The following is an 11,582-nucleotide window of genomic DNA, read 5'->3' as shown; positions in this document are numbered from 1 at the left end:
ATAAAGAAAATCCTTCTATAACAAACAGGTTAAAATTTCAGCCAGGTGTTCTCGGTGAATTTTCAGTAGATCTTGTAATCAGTAGAGGGATGTGCATCTCAAAGGAAGCAAAGAGCAGGATACAGTGCAGGCAGTTTCAAAATATTTATATATAATTAAAAGTAAAGCACATCAGATTGTGCACTCCCAATGTGAAACAAAGTTCAAAGCATTGGTTTAAAGCGTTATACTCTATTCAGAGTTACAGCCAACTCACCGCCGCCAGTCTACCCTCTGTGGCTGAGAATAGGGTCCGTAGCATCACGTCCGGTTCTCTGAGCTCCAATCACAGTGGAAAAGCAAGGACAGGAACAGTGCAACCACACAGGCAACGCCCCTCCAAGCAGGCAGAGGATAATGCACCTACTCTACGCGTTTCGCTTCTCAGCTTCGTCAGGAGTATGAAGTAGGAAGTAGCTGCAAAGGGAAATAAGATTATCTTACTTTATCTATTATCTAACTTTACCCAGGGTTTATGTGCCGGTTTTTCTACTGAATACACGCTGTTTTTTGTACCTTTGAGTGTGCTGTCTCCTTCTTGCTTCGTGATCCTGGATCTACTCGGTAAGGAACATATATATATATATATATATATATATATATATATATATATATATATATATTCACATGAAATTCAGTCAGCACGCTGTAGTTGAAAATGTAGTAATAGCAGATGCTAGTCCCATAGAGAGTAAATATGATACGAACCAATCCAAAGACCAGTAAAGAGACAGCAGACCGCTCAGGGTTAATCCAAAAGTCTATATTCACAACATGAAATACACGTAAGCCAACGTTTCGGTCCCACAGAGAGACCTTCCTCAGGGCCGTGAGGAAGGTCTCTCTGTGGGACCGAAACGTTGGCTTACGTGTATTTCATGTTGTGAATATAGACTTTTGGATTAACCCCGAGCGGTCTGCTGTCTCTTTACTGGTCTTTGGATTGGTTCGTATCATATATATATATATATATATATATATATATATATATATATATATATATTGTGAAAGCTTAGAAATAAGATCAATAAGACAAGGGTTCAAAGTAACACATGAGTTTATCTGTACCAAGGCACAATTTGGAGACAAGAGTTCAAAGAAAGAACTCAGGCCTCTGAAAACATATTGCTTAGTATCACATTTTTATACATTTCAAAATGAGTAATACACCCCTTAAGGGGGCTGGCTTACAGATAAGTGATGATATGATGACATGCAAAAATATATTAGTTGATACATATATATGCTTTACATTGCTATATTCTTATCGATAATTTACCATAATGTGGGCCTCTTAACCATGTGACATAAGGGAGTTACTCTGTTCAGCCCTGTATGTGACTGTATCTGTGAGATAACAACTACACTATGGTCAGCAGAATTATCTAAGACACGAGAAACCGCTTACGAATGCTATTTCAATTCTTGCCTGCCTTGTAGGAATTAAAAAGGGTTAGTTATATCTAGGAGCGATACTCTGCAGATTCAAACATTCACAGTTCATTCATTCATTCACTAATGAGACAAATATACATTCATATAGCAAACACTCAGAAAATGGTGGTTTAGGCCAAAATGGAGGTGATGATAGCCACTCACATTATCTCAATCTTCACAGTCCTCTCTTTTTATTCTTGAAAACATAGTCTTTTAAGGATAATTCAGATAAAACTCAGAAGCGTTGCACTGGCCTGGAGGGCCCCAATTTGCATGGCTTCGATAGTTCTGGAAACTCACAGAGCTGCTGGCTATCATCTCAGCCAGGTTGGTCTTTCTGCCATCATCTTCATCTGTATTCCATTGAGGAGGACAGACTTTTCCTTCTGAGATTGCATCTTCCGTAGTGTCGTCTGTGATCAGTGGCATGGCCTGGGTAGAGGGTTTTACACACCTTTGCAGTATGGATTTACTGCACATGACACAGTCATACAAAACAATCAGAACTGCAAACACACAGACAAATCCATCCATCAGTTTCGCTTCTAGAAAACCAACCAACATGGTAATTCCTAACGAAACTCACCTCTTATCTCCACCTTTCCTTAATCTCTCCTGTATCTCTGCGATCTTCTCTACCTCATGCTCAATCTTACCACTTTGATCTCTAAATAACATAACATTGCTCTTTAACTCGGGCACACACGCTAAAATATAGTCCAGAGCCATTCTATTCTGTAGGGCCATTAATCTAATCTGTACCTGTTCTTGATTAAGTAAATTAATGAATGTAGTTGTATGATTGAGAACATCATCCAGTACATCCGTAAGTACATTGAGCCTGTCTTATAGCAACTCAACTCCTACATTAGGAAATAAGCAAGCCCAAAATTGTTCTTTCCATAGACTACTTTTCAAACCCTGTGTGTTGGAAGTGGCTCTGCTATTCCTGATCCTGCCAGTGGGTCATTGTAAAGGCAGGTACAACTGTACCTAGATAGCAGGACCCTGTCCAACCACCTGGTAATACTCTGTAGGCCCATTTTCCACAAAGCCAATACACTCCCCTAGGTAAACTAGAATTTGTGCAAGCACTTTTTACTATATTAATTAAAACTGAAAAATTAAGGCTACATCCTCCCTGTAAATTTTTAGTTCAGGGCTGTAAATACATTTTCATACAAGTTTCATTAGTTGGTGGAGACACCTGACCCATAAATTGATTTGTTGTTCCCAGTGTAATTTATGTAAAATCCACCTAAAGGAACCTCATTTACCAGTGGAATTCGGTTTAAAAGTTTCCTGTAAACAAATTCAAATTAACATTTCATCATTTTAAATTCGGCATTAGTGTAAGGTATCCCTACTCAAGGGGTTAAATGTAATTCTCTTTTACGTCATTGGGGGCCACTAGAGTATGGGAGGGATACATTGTATATATTCCCTTGTGACCCATTAACCTGTGCAGCATTGTGCAAGATTGTATGATTGTCTGCAAACTGATGTGACCATAAAACAATAAACATTACAAATATTTCAAAACTGATCATCCCTTATCATCATCTGGATGGTGTAGGCTGATCTTGCCTAGCGGGGCATACATCTTAAAACACACTCTAAAGCATAAAAAAATAATATTGAGTCCTGAAAAAACAAATTGTTCATTTAAGTCCGGGCCTTGATAATATTGAGTTCAGAAAAAGCAAATTGTTCGTTTAAGACCAGGCCTTGCCTGAAGTCTTAATTCCTCGGTGGTTAAATGTTCTAGGATTATTGTGCCTAGATACACTAACAGTTGGTAAAAAACGCTGGCTTGATTATTCTTTGTCTTTGTTAGCTGTTTACGGTGGTGCCGGCACTTTTTTCTTGCGATGATGCTGCTTTGTATTCTCCTTGGTAGACTGTATAGGCTGCACCTAAGTTTGGAGAGACTTAAACATTTGATTAATAAAAGCACAAGGAGAGCGCTTTTAGCCACTATAATTTAGTATCAGCACAAATTTTTTGTTTTTCACCACTATCTTGGCATCCGCGTATAAAATAAACACAAAAAATACCTTGCTCACCAATTACAAAAGAAAGAAATCAAAGGGGCATAGGAAAGTATCGTAAGAGAACACTGATAAGTGACAAGAGGTTGTCACTAAAAGTCCCTAAAGCTTGCACTCATTGTAAACTGTAAAATATACATAAAGTACCAGTTAAATAACTAATACCACTAATATCAAATTTATTACAGACCAAATGGGAAATATCCACATAAACTTAACTATAACACAACTAAAACGTATACAACTAAAAACTTACAAAATGCATAAAATGACAACTAATAAATCATAAATAAAAGAGTCCCCATGTGAACTAAATGGACAGTATACAGTAAACAAAAATGCTATTATGAACACGAGTGTAAAGCCCTATCAGAACATGAGGGGCCAGTGACCATAATATACTAACAATGCTAATTAGCTTCACCACAAAACACTGCGTAGTAGCAGCTCATCACAATAATTCTTAGTTCCCAAACAGACTCAAAATAAAGCTATCCAATAGTTACGCTGGAAAATGTAAAGAGATGGTGTATATCCCTCTCTACATGAATATTCATGAAATAACATGTTGCTATGTGTAGCAATGAGTAGACAGCACCAAAACACAACACAATATGAATGGAGTCATATCGGCAAGGAATATTCAAGGATAAATAACAAAACAACACACATAAGGTAATGTTGCAATTAACAAAATAGGCAGAGTCCGCATATAGACAGGTGTGTAATGGAAAATCATATAAATTATCCTCTCTTTTGTTCATATGCAAATCCTATGACATGTGAACAATATACGACAAAGGATGATGGAATTTAAAACATCAGCAGCTTGAGATTTAAATATATATTTATCATGAATTTGACAATAGCTACTGCTTTTAAAAAATAAATTCTAGATAGCCTACAGTTGCATTCTTTAAAATGAGAGGCTATAGATCAGGGTTCAAATTAAGACACCTTTTGGAGGGAAAGGAGAGGTAATGGTTAAAAGTTATAAAAATACATCACATATGCAGTTAACTTTATAGGAAAAATTATTTCATATCTGATTTTATGCTTACTTGTTTATATTGTACGCTTTGTGAAGTACTGAGTATACTTTTGACACTATTCAAATACGGAAATACATATTAAATATTATTGTATTGTTAATGAAACAATTATAACAAATAGCGTTAAAAAACATCTCCTAATTAGAACAAATAGAATTGAAATGTGTTTACTGGTTTCTGCGTAGAGGTAATTTGGATACTGCATGTGGGGATTATAACCCCTTCTTGTAATAATTCCTACATAATGGGAGCTATGCCATCTAAAGCATTTCATAAACTATGAGGTATTTATTCTAAAATAGATTCAAAAAACAGAAAGCACAATAAATAAGCATAATTTCACATTTCTCTGATACAGAGCAAAATGAACTTTACAAAAAATAAGATAAAAACCCAAAACAGACCTGTTTGACCCTGCAAACTCAGTCCCAAAAATAAATAAATTACAATATCATTCTCTTTCCCTATACTATAACTAAGCTGCTTTTAAACATTTCTTTTTTTTTTTTTTCTCAGTTTCTAGTTAACTTTTCATGTCTGGAACGTGGTCTTTGTACCTTCCTTAAGCTGGAGGAGGGGGGCCAGCCCACTTGGCTGCTTTTAACCTTCCCTCTTTTAAATGACTACTGTTCAAAAATCAGACGAGCAGTGTATTTAAGAAAACAAACCGTTAGTTTCCTATTATAAGTTTGAACAGAAAAACCTTGATAACACAAAAACAAACACAAAACCATCTTTGCAACCCTTCTTATAAAACATAAATCTTATTGTTTTATTTACTATATATTTATAATTCCTTATCTTTCTTACACACACCCACACAGACACATACACGCGTTCTCTGAGTTTATCTTCCATCAACATTCATTCTTCTTTCTACAAAACTCCAACACGATCTTAATCTTGTGGGCCAGAGTAAAACTTAATAAAGCTTCCTTACTCCATAAGATCAGACTCTTTCTTTTTGTTTAAATAAAAAATAAACATTTACTTTTTAAAACTTTGCATTATAGATATACCTTGCTTTTAGTCCTGACTTCTCTAAATCAGCACATGCAATTTAAATTTAAAACTTCATTTAAATATTGTAACACAGTATTTCCTACGCCCAGGAAAAAATGTGCTTCAGTGAAAAAATACAAATTCATATTTGAGTCAGGGTGAAATGACTTATTTTTACAACTGCCAAATTTTCATTCTCTTTTAAAATATTACACTAACAGACTTTAACATACAATACTTCCTAGGTTTATTTTAAATGCTACTGTCATGCCTTGTAAATGGCAGCAGGCTTAATACACTTTGACAAAAGGGTTTAAACTTAAATGACCCTTTTACAAGAGATTATTTGTTATTTTTATGATTAGTACAACAAGTGACAATGTGAAGCGCTATGTACACTAATGGCGCTATATGAATAAAGACATTCATACATACATACATTAACTATCAGAGTGGCATACAAACACTTTACTCCATGACATGTATATTATTATGCCATCAAACTAGTTACTATCTGAGCTTTCTTAGATAAAAACAAACAAAAAACATTTAAAGAGGATGTCCTCTTTTTCTTCCATGCAGTATTAATGCATTCATTCCTAAAAAACTACTTTAACATTCTTAAATTCAAGCCATTTCTTCCTAGGTCACTAATTAACTTCCATGTCTCACAGACATGCAACTCCTTTTCAGTGAAAAAGGGTGAGAAAAGGGGGAAGAGGAAAAGGGGATCAGAAAAAAGGGGGGTCCACTAATGCTACAGTTATTTTTAAAACCGAGCCTGATATGTTTCACTTTCCTTCTTATTCAATATATTCTGCGTCACTAAATATCCATTTTTAAAACATTTTATTGCCATAAAGTCCACACATAATTTCAAGGGACGTACCCTGCGCCGGCGACTGAGAATGTAGGTTCCCCATAATTCTCCTGTATTACACAGATCAACGTTAGCTGACCATGTACCAATAAGGTGCCCAACACTTGGTAGAATATAGAGCTAAGGAGCAGTGGTCTTAAAAAAATAAAATAGTCACCTGTTGCTCCTTAACAAAATCTTCTCTTTGCAAGTTTTTTGAGACTTACCACCTTATTATCTGCAGTATTATACCTTCTGAGCCCTGAATTGGCCTGCCATTTAGCATAAAGTATAATCTGACCTATCCCCGATCAACGTTAGTCAATCGGGTACCAATAAGGTGCCCCACCACTTGGTATAATATAAGTAGAATATAGAGTTAAGGAACAGTGGCCTTAAAAATAGTTACCTGCTGTTCCTTAACAATAGTTCTCTTCCCAAGCTTAGGAAACTTTCCACCTTATTAACTATTACACCTTCTGAGCCCTGAATTGGCCTGCCATTTGGCATAAGGTGTAACCTGAGTTTATGGCAATAATATAAAAACAACAATAACAATACCTGATCAGTATAATATTGATAAACTCACGTGATACAGGGTGTCCCGTCACTCAGGTAGGTTGCCCATAAAGAACAAACTGTCTACAGATTACTCAAACTTTAATCTAACGGCTTTTTCTGTTAAAAAGGATAAAGCCATACCTTATTCCAAGTGTGCACGTTTGAGTAATGTAGGCAGTTTCTCCGTCTGGGTTTCCTGGTCCCGAGATGTTGGGTGTCCCTTTCAAGGGCCGCCATCTTTGAAAGCTTAGAAATAAGATCAATAAGACAAGGGTTCAAAGTAACACATGAGTTTATCTGTACCAAGGCACAATTTGGAGACAAGAGTTCAAAGAAAGAACTCAGGCCTCTGAAAACATATTGCTTAGTATCACATTTTTATACATTTCAAAATGAGTAATACACCCCTTAAGGGGGCTGGCTTACAGATAAGTGATGATATGATGACATGCAAAAATATATTAGTTGATACATATATATGCTTTACATTGCTATATTCTTATCGATAATTTACCATAATGTGGGCCTCTTAACCATGTGACATAAGGGAGTTACTCTGTTCAGCCCTGTATGTGACTGTATCTGTGAGATAACAACTACACTATGGTCAGCAGAATTATCTAAGACACGAGAAACCGCTTACGAATGCTATTTCAATTCTTGCCTGCCTTGTAGGAATTAAAAAGGGTTAGTTATATCTAGGAGCGATACTCTGCAGATTCAAACATTCACAGTTCATTCATTCATTCACGAATGAGACAAATATACATTCATATAGCAAACACTCAGAAAATGGTGGTTTAGGCCAAAATGGAGGTGATGATAGCCACTCACATTATCTCAATCTTCACAATATATATATATATATATAGAACAGTCTTAATTTTTAAAGAAATGAAGTGCTTATTCCCATTATGTGTTACATTATTATGCTGTGTATTACTGCTGTGAAGTGCTATGTACATAAATGGTGCTATATAGATAAAGATAGACATAACGGGCAACACTTTCTCTTGGTTATTGTTTCACAACTTACTCAGTTTGTCGAATACAATAACAAATATGCTTTACTGCACAATGGGGGTTATCCATTTAATTGCAATGGTGCTAATTGTGGCACTATCACATGGGGGGGGGGGGGGGGGGGTTCTGTGCAATAGTGCCCCGATTAGCAGTTGTAGTTTAAGAATTAACCCAAAATGTTATTTGTTTAGAGAATCTCTTCTCTTACATAAGTGACAGAGCAATAATGTATCTCACTTTCATATAACTGATCTCTCTGTGGGGGTACCCAGGGCTCTGTCCTGGGACCTCTTCTCTTTTTTCTGTACACACTCTCTCTAGGTGACCTAATAACATCTTTTGGGTTTAATTATCACCTCTATGCCGACGACACACAAATATACTTTTCAACACCTGACCTTACACCTGCTGTACAAACCAAAGTTTCTGAATGTTTCTCTGCTATATCATCCTGGATGGCCCTCCGCCAACTTAAACTCAACATGGCTAAAACAGAGCTCCTCATACTTCCTCCCAAACCTGGCCCTACTACCTCCTTCCACATTACTGTTGGAACTACAATCATTCACCCAGTAGCCCAAGCACGCTGCCTAGGGGTCACACTCGACTCCTCTCTCACATTCACCCCTCACATTCAAAACATTTCTAAAACTTGTCGCTTTTTCCTCCGCAATATAACTAAGATACGCCCTTTCCTCTGTTGTTCGACTGCTAAAACTCTGACTCAGGCCCTCATTCTCTCCCGTCTTGATTACTGTAACCTCCTGCTGTCTGGCCTTCCTGCCTCTCACCTGTCTCCCCTACAATCTATCCTAAATGCTGCTGCCAGAATCACTCTACTCTTTCCTAGATCTGTCTCAGCATCTCCCCTCATGAAATCCCTCTCCTGGCTTCAGATCAAATCCCGCATCTCACACTCCATTCTTCTCCTCACTTTTAAAGCTTTACACTCTTCTGCTCCTCCTTACATCTCAGCCCTAATTTCTCGCTATGCACCATCCCAACTCTTGCGTTCTGCTCAAGGATGTCTACTTTCTACCCCCTTTGTATCTAAAGCCCTCTCCCGCCTTAAACCTTTTTCACTGACTGCCCCACACCTCTGGAATGCCCTTCCCCTCAGTACCCGACTAGCACCCTCTCTATCCACCTTTAAGACCCACCTTAAGACACACTTGCTTAAAGAAGCATATGAATAGCACTGTGGATAATACTGTGCACATGATACATAAAGCTTGGCCCCCTGCAGACGCACTTACCAGAACTCCCTCCTACGGTCTCTGTACGTTCTCCCTACCTACCAATTAGAATGTAAGCTCCTCAGGGCAGGGACTCCTCTTCCGAAATGTTACTTTTATGTCTAAAGCACTTATTCCCATGATCTGTTATTTATATTATCTGTTATTTATTTGATTACCACATGTATTACTACTGTGAAGCGCTATGTACATTAATGGCGCTATATAAATAAAGACATACAATACAATACAACAGTGTAGTGGATATAACAAATATGGTTTAACATGTCGCTTGGATAGAACTATGATTTTACTTACGCTAAAAAAATGTCCCCATTTGACAGATAACAAATATGCTTTAACACCATGTCAAACCTTTACCTGTCTAAACAGAAGGTAGGTTACTGCGGGGGTGCTCAAATTCAGTCCTCAATTCTCTCCCCCCTCCACAAACACGTCAGGTTTTATGGATATCCCAGCCTCAGCACAAGTGGCTCACTCGAAGACAGGGCCAGACAGAGCCACCTGTGCTGAAGCATGGACTGATTAAGCCACCTGTGCTGAAGAGATATCCTGAAAACAAGACCTGTTGGGAGTGTCTTGAGCACCCCTAGGTTACGGTACTGGAAGGCGACACATTTAAGTGCAGCAAGTGTACACTTATTTGTTGCTCTGAAGAAACGGAGTCCTAGAAAAAGAGAGGGATGAAAAGACTATGCATTAGCAAACCAAGCTAATTTTATGCATAGAATGGCAGCATATCAGGCTACAGATGGGCACTTTTTAACCTTTTCTGCATACCATGACATCAACCAAAGAGAGGAGGAAAGTTCAATGTTTGCATTTAGACGTAGTAAAAACAGCTTTAAATGTATTTCTGATAATTAATAAAAGGCATTCATCAAGATTTTAAATTAACCCATTAAACGCACTGCTGACACGGTTAGTCCAAGGAGAGATTGTACCATGGCCACCACCCCTCATTACCCTCCACTATATGTATTTATGGCCTAACAAACACATGATAGGGTTTTAGGCTGCCCTTAGAAGAAGCCGAAGAGCCACAGAGGCCAGGGACCTCCCCAGTCTCCATGTGAAAATCAGATCACAGGAGACAGGCACCATTAATTCACCTAGCAGACTATTCCTTCAAATGTGCAGTATTCTTTTCATCATTGGCATATCTTTCCCATCATCCCAGTTACAATTACCCCCCCAAATCCCCGTTCCCATCCCAACTAGTCACCCCATTACCCACACCCTCAATTCACCAAGCAGCCTCCCCCCATTTCCCTTTCCTCCCCGTGTCACCCCCATATTTCCCTCTTCAACCCGTCATCCCCCATTCACCTACATTAGCCCATCTCCCCATGTTACCCAGATTGCTTCCCCCAAAAATGCCCTAAACCGATTTAATCCGTATACTTTTAATTTAAGACCTTTCTGAGTACAGCTAGACAGATATTCGATTACATTAGATTATAAATGCCTTTAAATTAGGGCAACTATTTACCAAACTATAAATCTTTTTACTTCAAACTATGTAGGTGTTATAGGAGTTTCCTGCAACCTGTGGTCTTTAAGGGAAAGTAATCTAGGGCAGTGGTATGATTCATAGGTAGATGGAAAACTTAAAAAAAAAACACCCCGCCTAATGTGTGTACTTGGGGGGTGGGCTTTGAGGTGTTGGTGTTTTTTGGGTAGGGTATGTGTGTATTTGTAAATCACAAAACAAAAAAGGAAAAAACAAAATAGTATAATACTGCTTTTAATATTAAAAACACAAAGTATTCCACTTACATAAGTGCCTTTGTGGTGAGCATTCAGACCAACCTGGGTCATATGGACAATTGTGTTTTTAATATTCAAAGCAGTATTATACTATTTTGTTTTTTCCTTTTTTGTATATAGATATCCATTCCTTCTCTATGGATCTAGAGTACCTATCTGGAAACTAAAGTTGGTAACTTCTAATAACCACAACGCTTTACTATCACGTTGTACACGTGAGTGCAAACTTTATAGAGCTATCAGCATTGATTTCATTGATGGGGTTGACAATATTGCACTATTTGGTATTTTTACTTCTCTTCCATGTCCTGATGTGATTTGCGCACCTGTTTCTTCTTCGATTGCCGATTGGATTTGGTCTGAATCCTGTGTCGGGAGCTGCACTCTCTAAGGACAGTATATTGTTTCATGTTTGTTTTAAGTGATGTTATTTGCGCTTTACTTTTTTCTTCACCATGTGTTGTATGTTAATGCTTATACCTATTAGTGTGTATAGTACAGTATATGTATGTGTGTGTGTGGGGGTGTAATA

This window comes from Ascaphus truei, chromosome 8 (assembly GCF_040206685.1).
Source record: "Ascaphus truei isolate aAscTru1 chromosome 8, aAscTru1.hap1, whole genome shotgun sequence".
NCBI lineage: Eukaryota > Metazoa > Chordata > Amphibia > Anura > Ascaphidae > Ascaphus > Ascaphus truei.
This window is presented reverse-complemented; position numbering follows the sequence as displayed.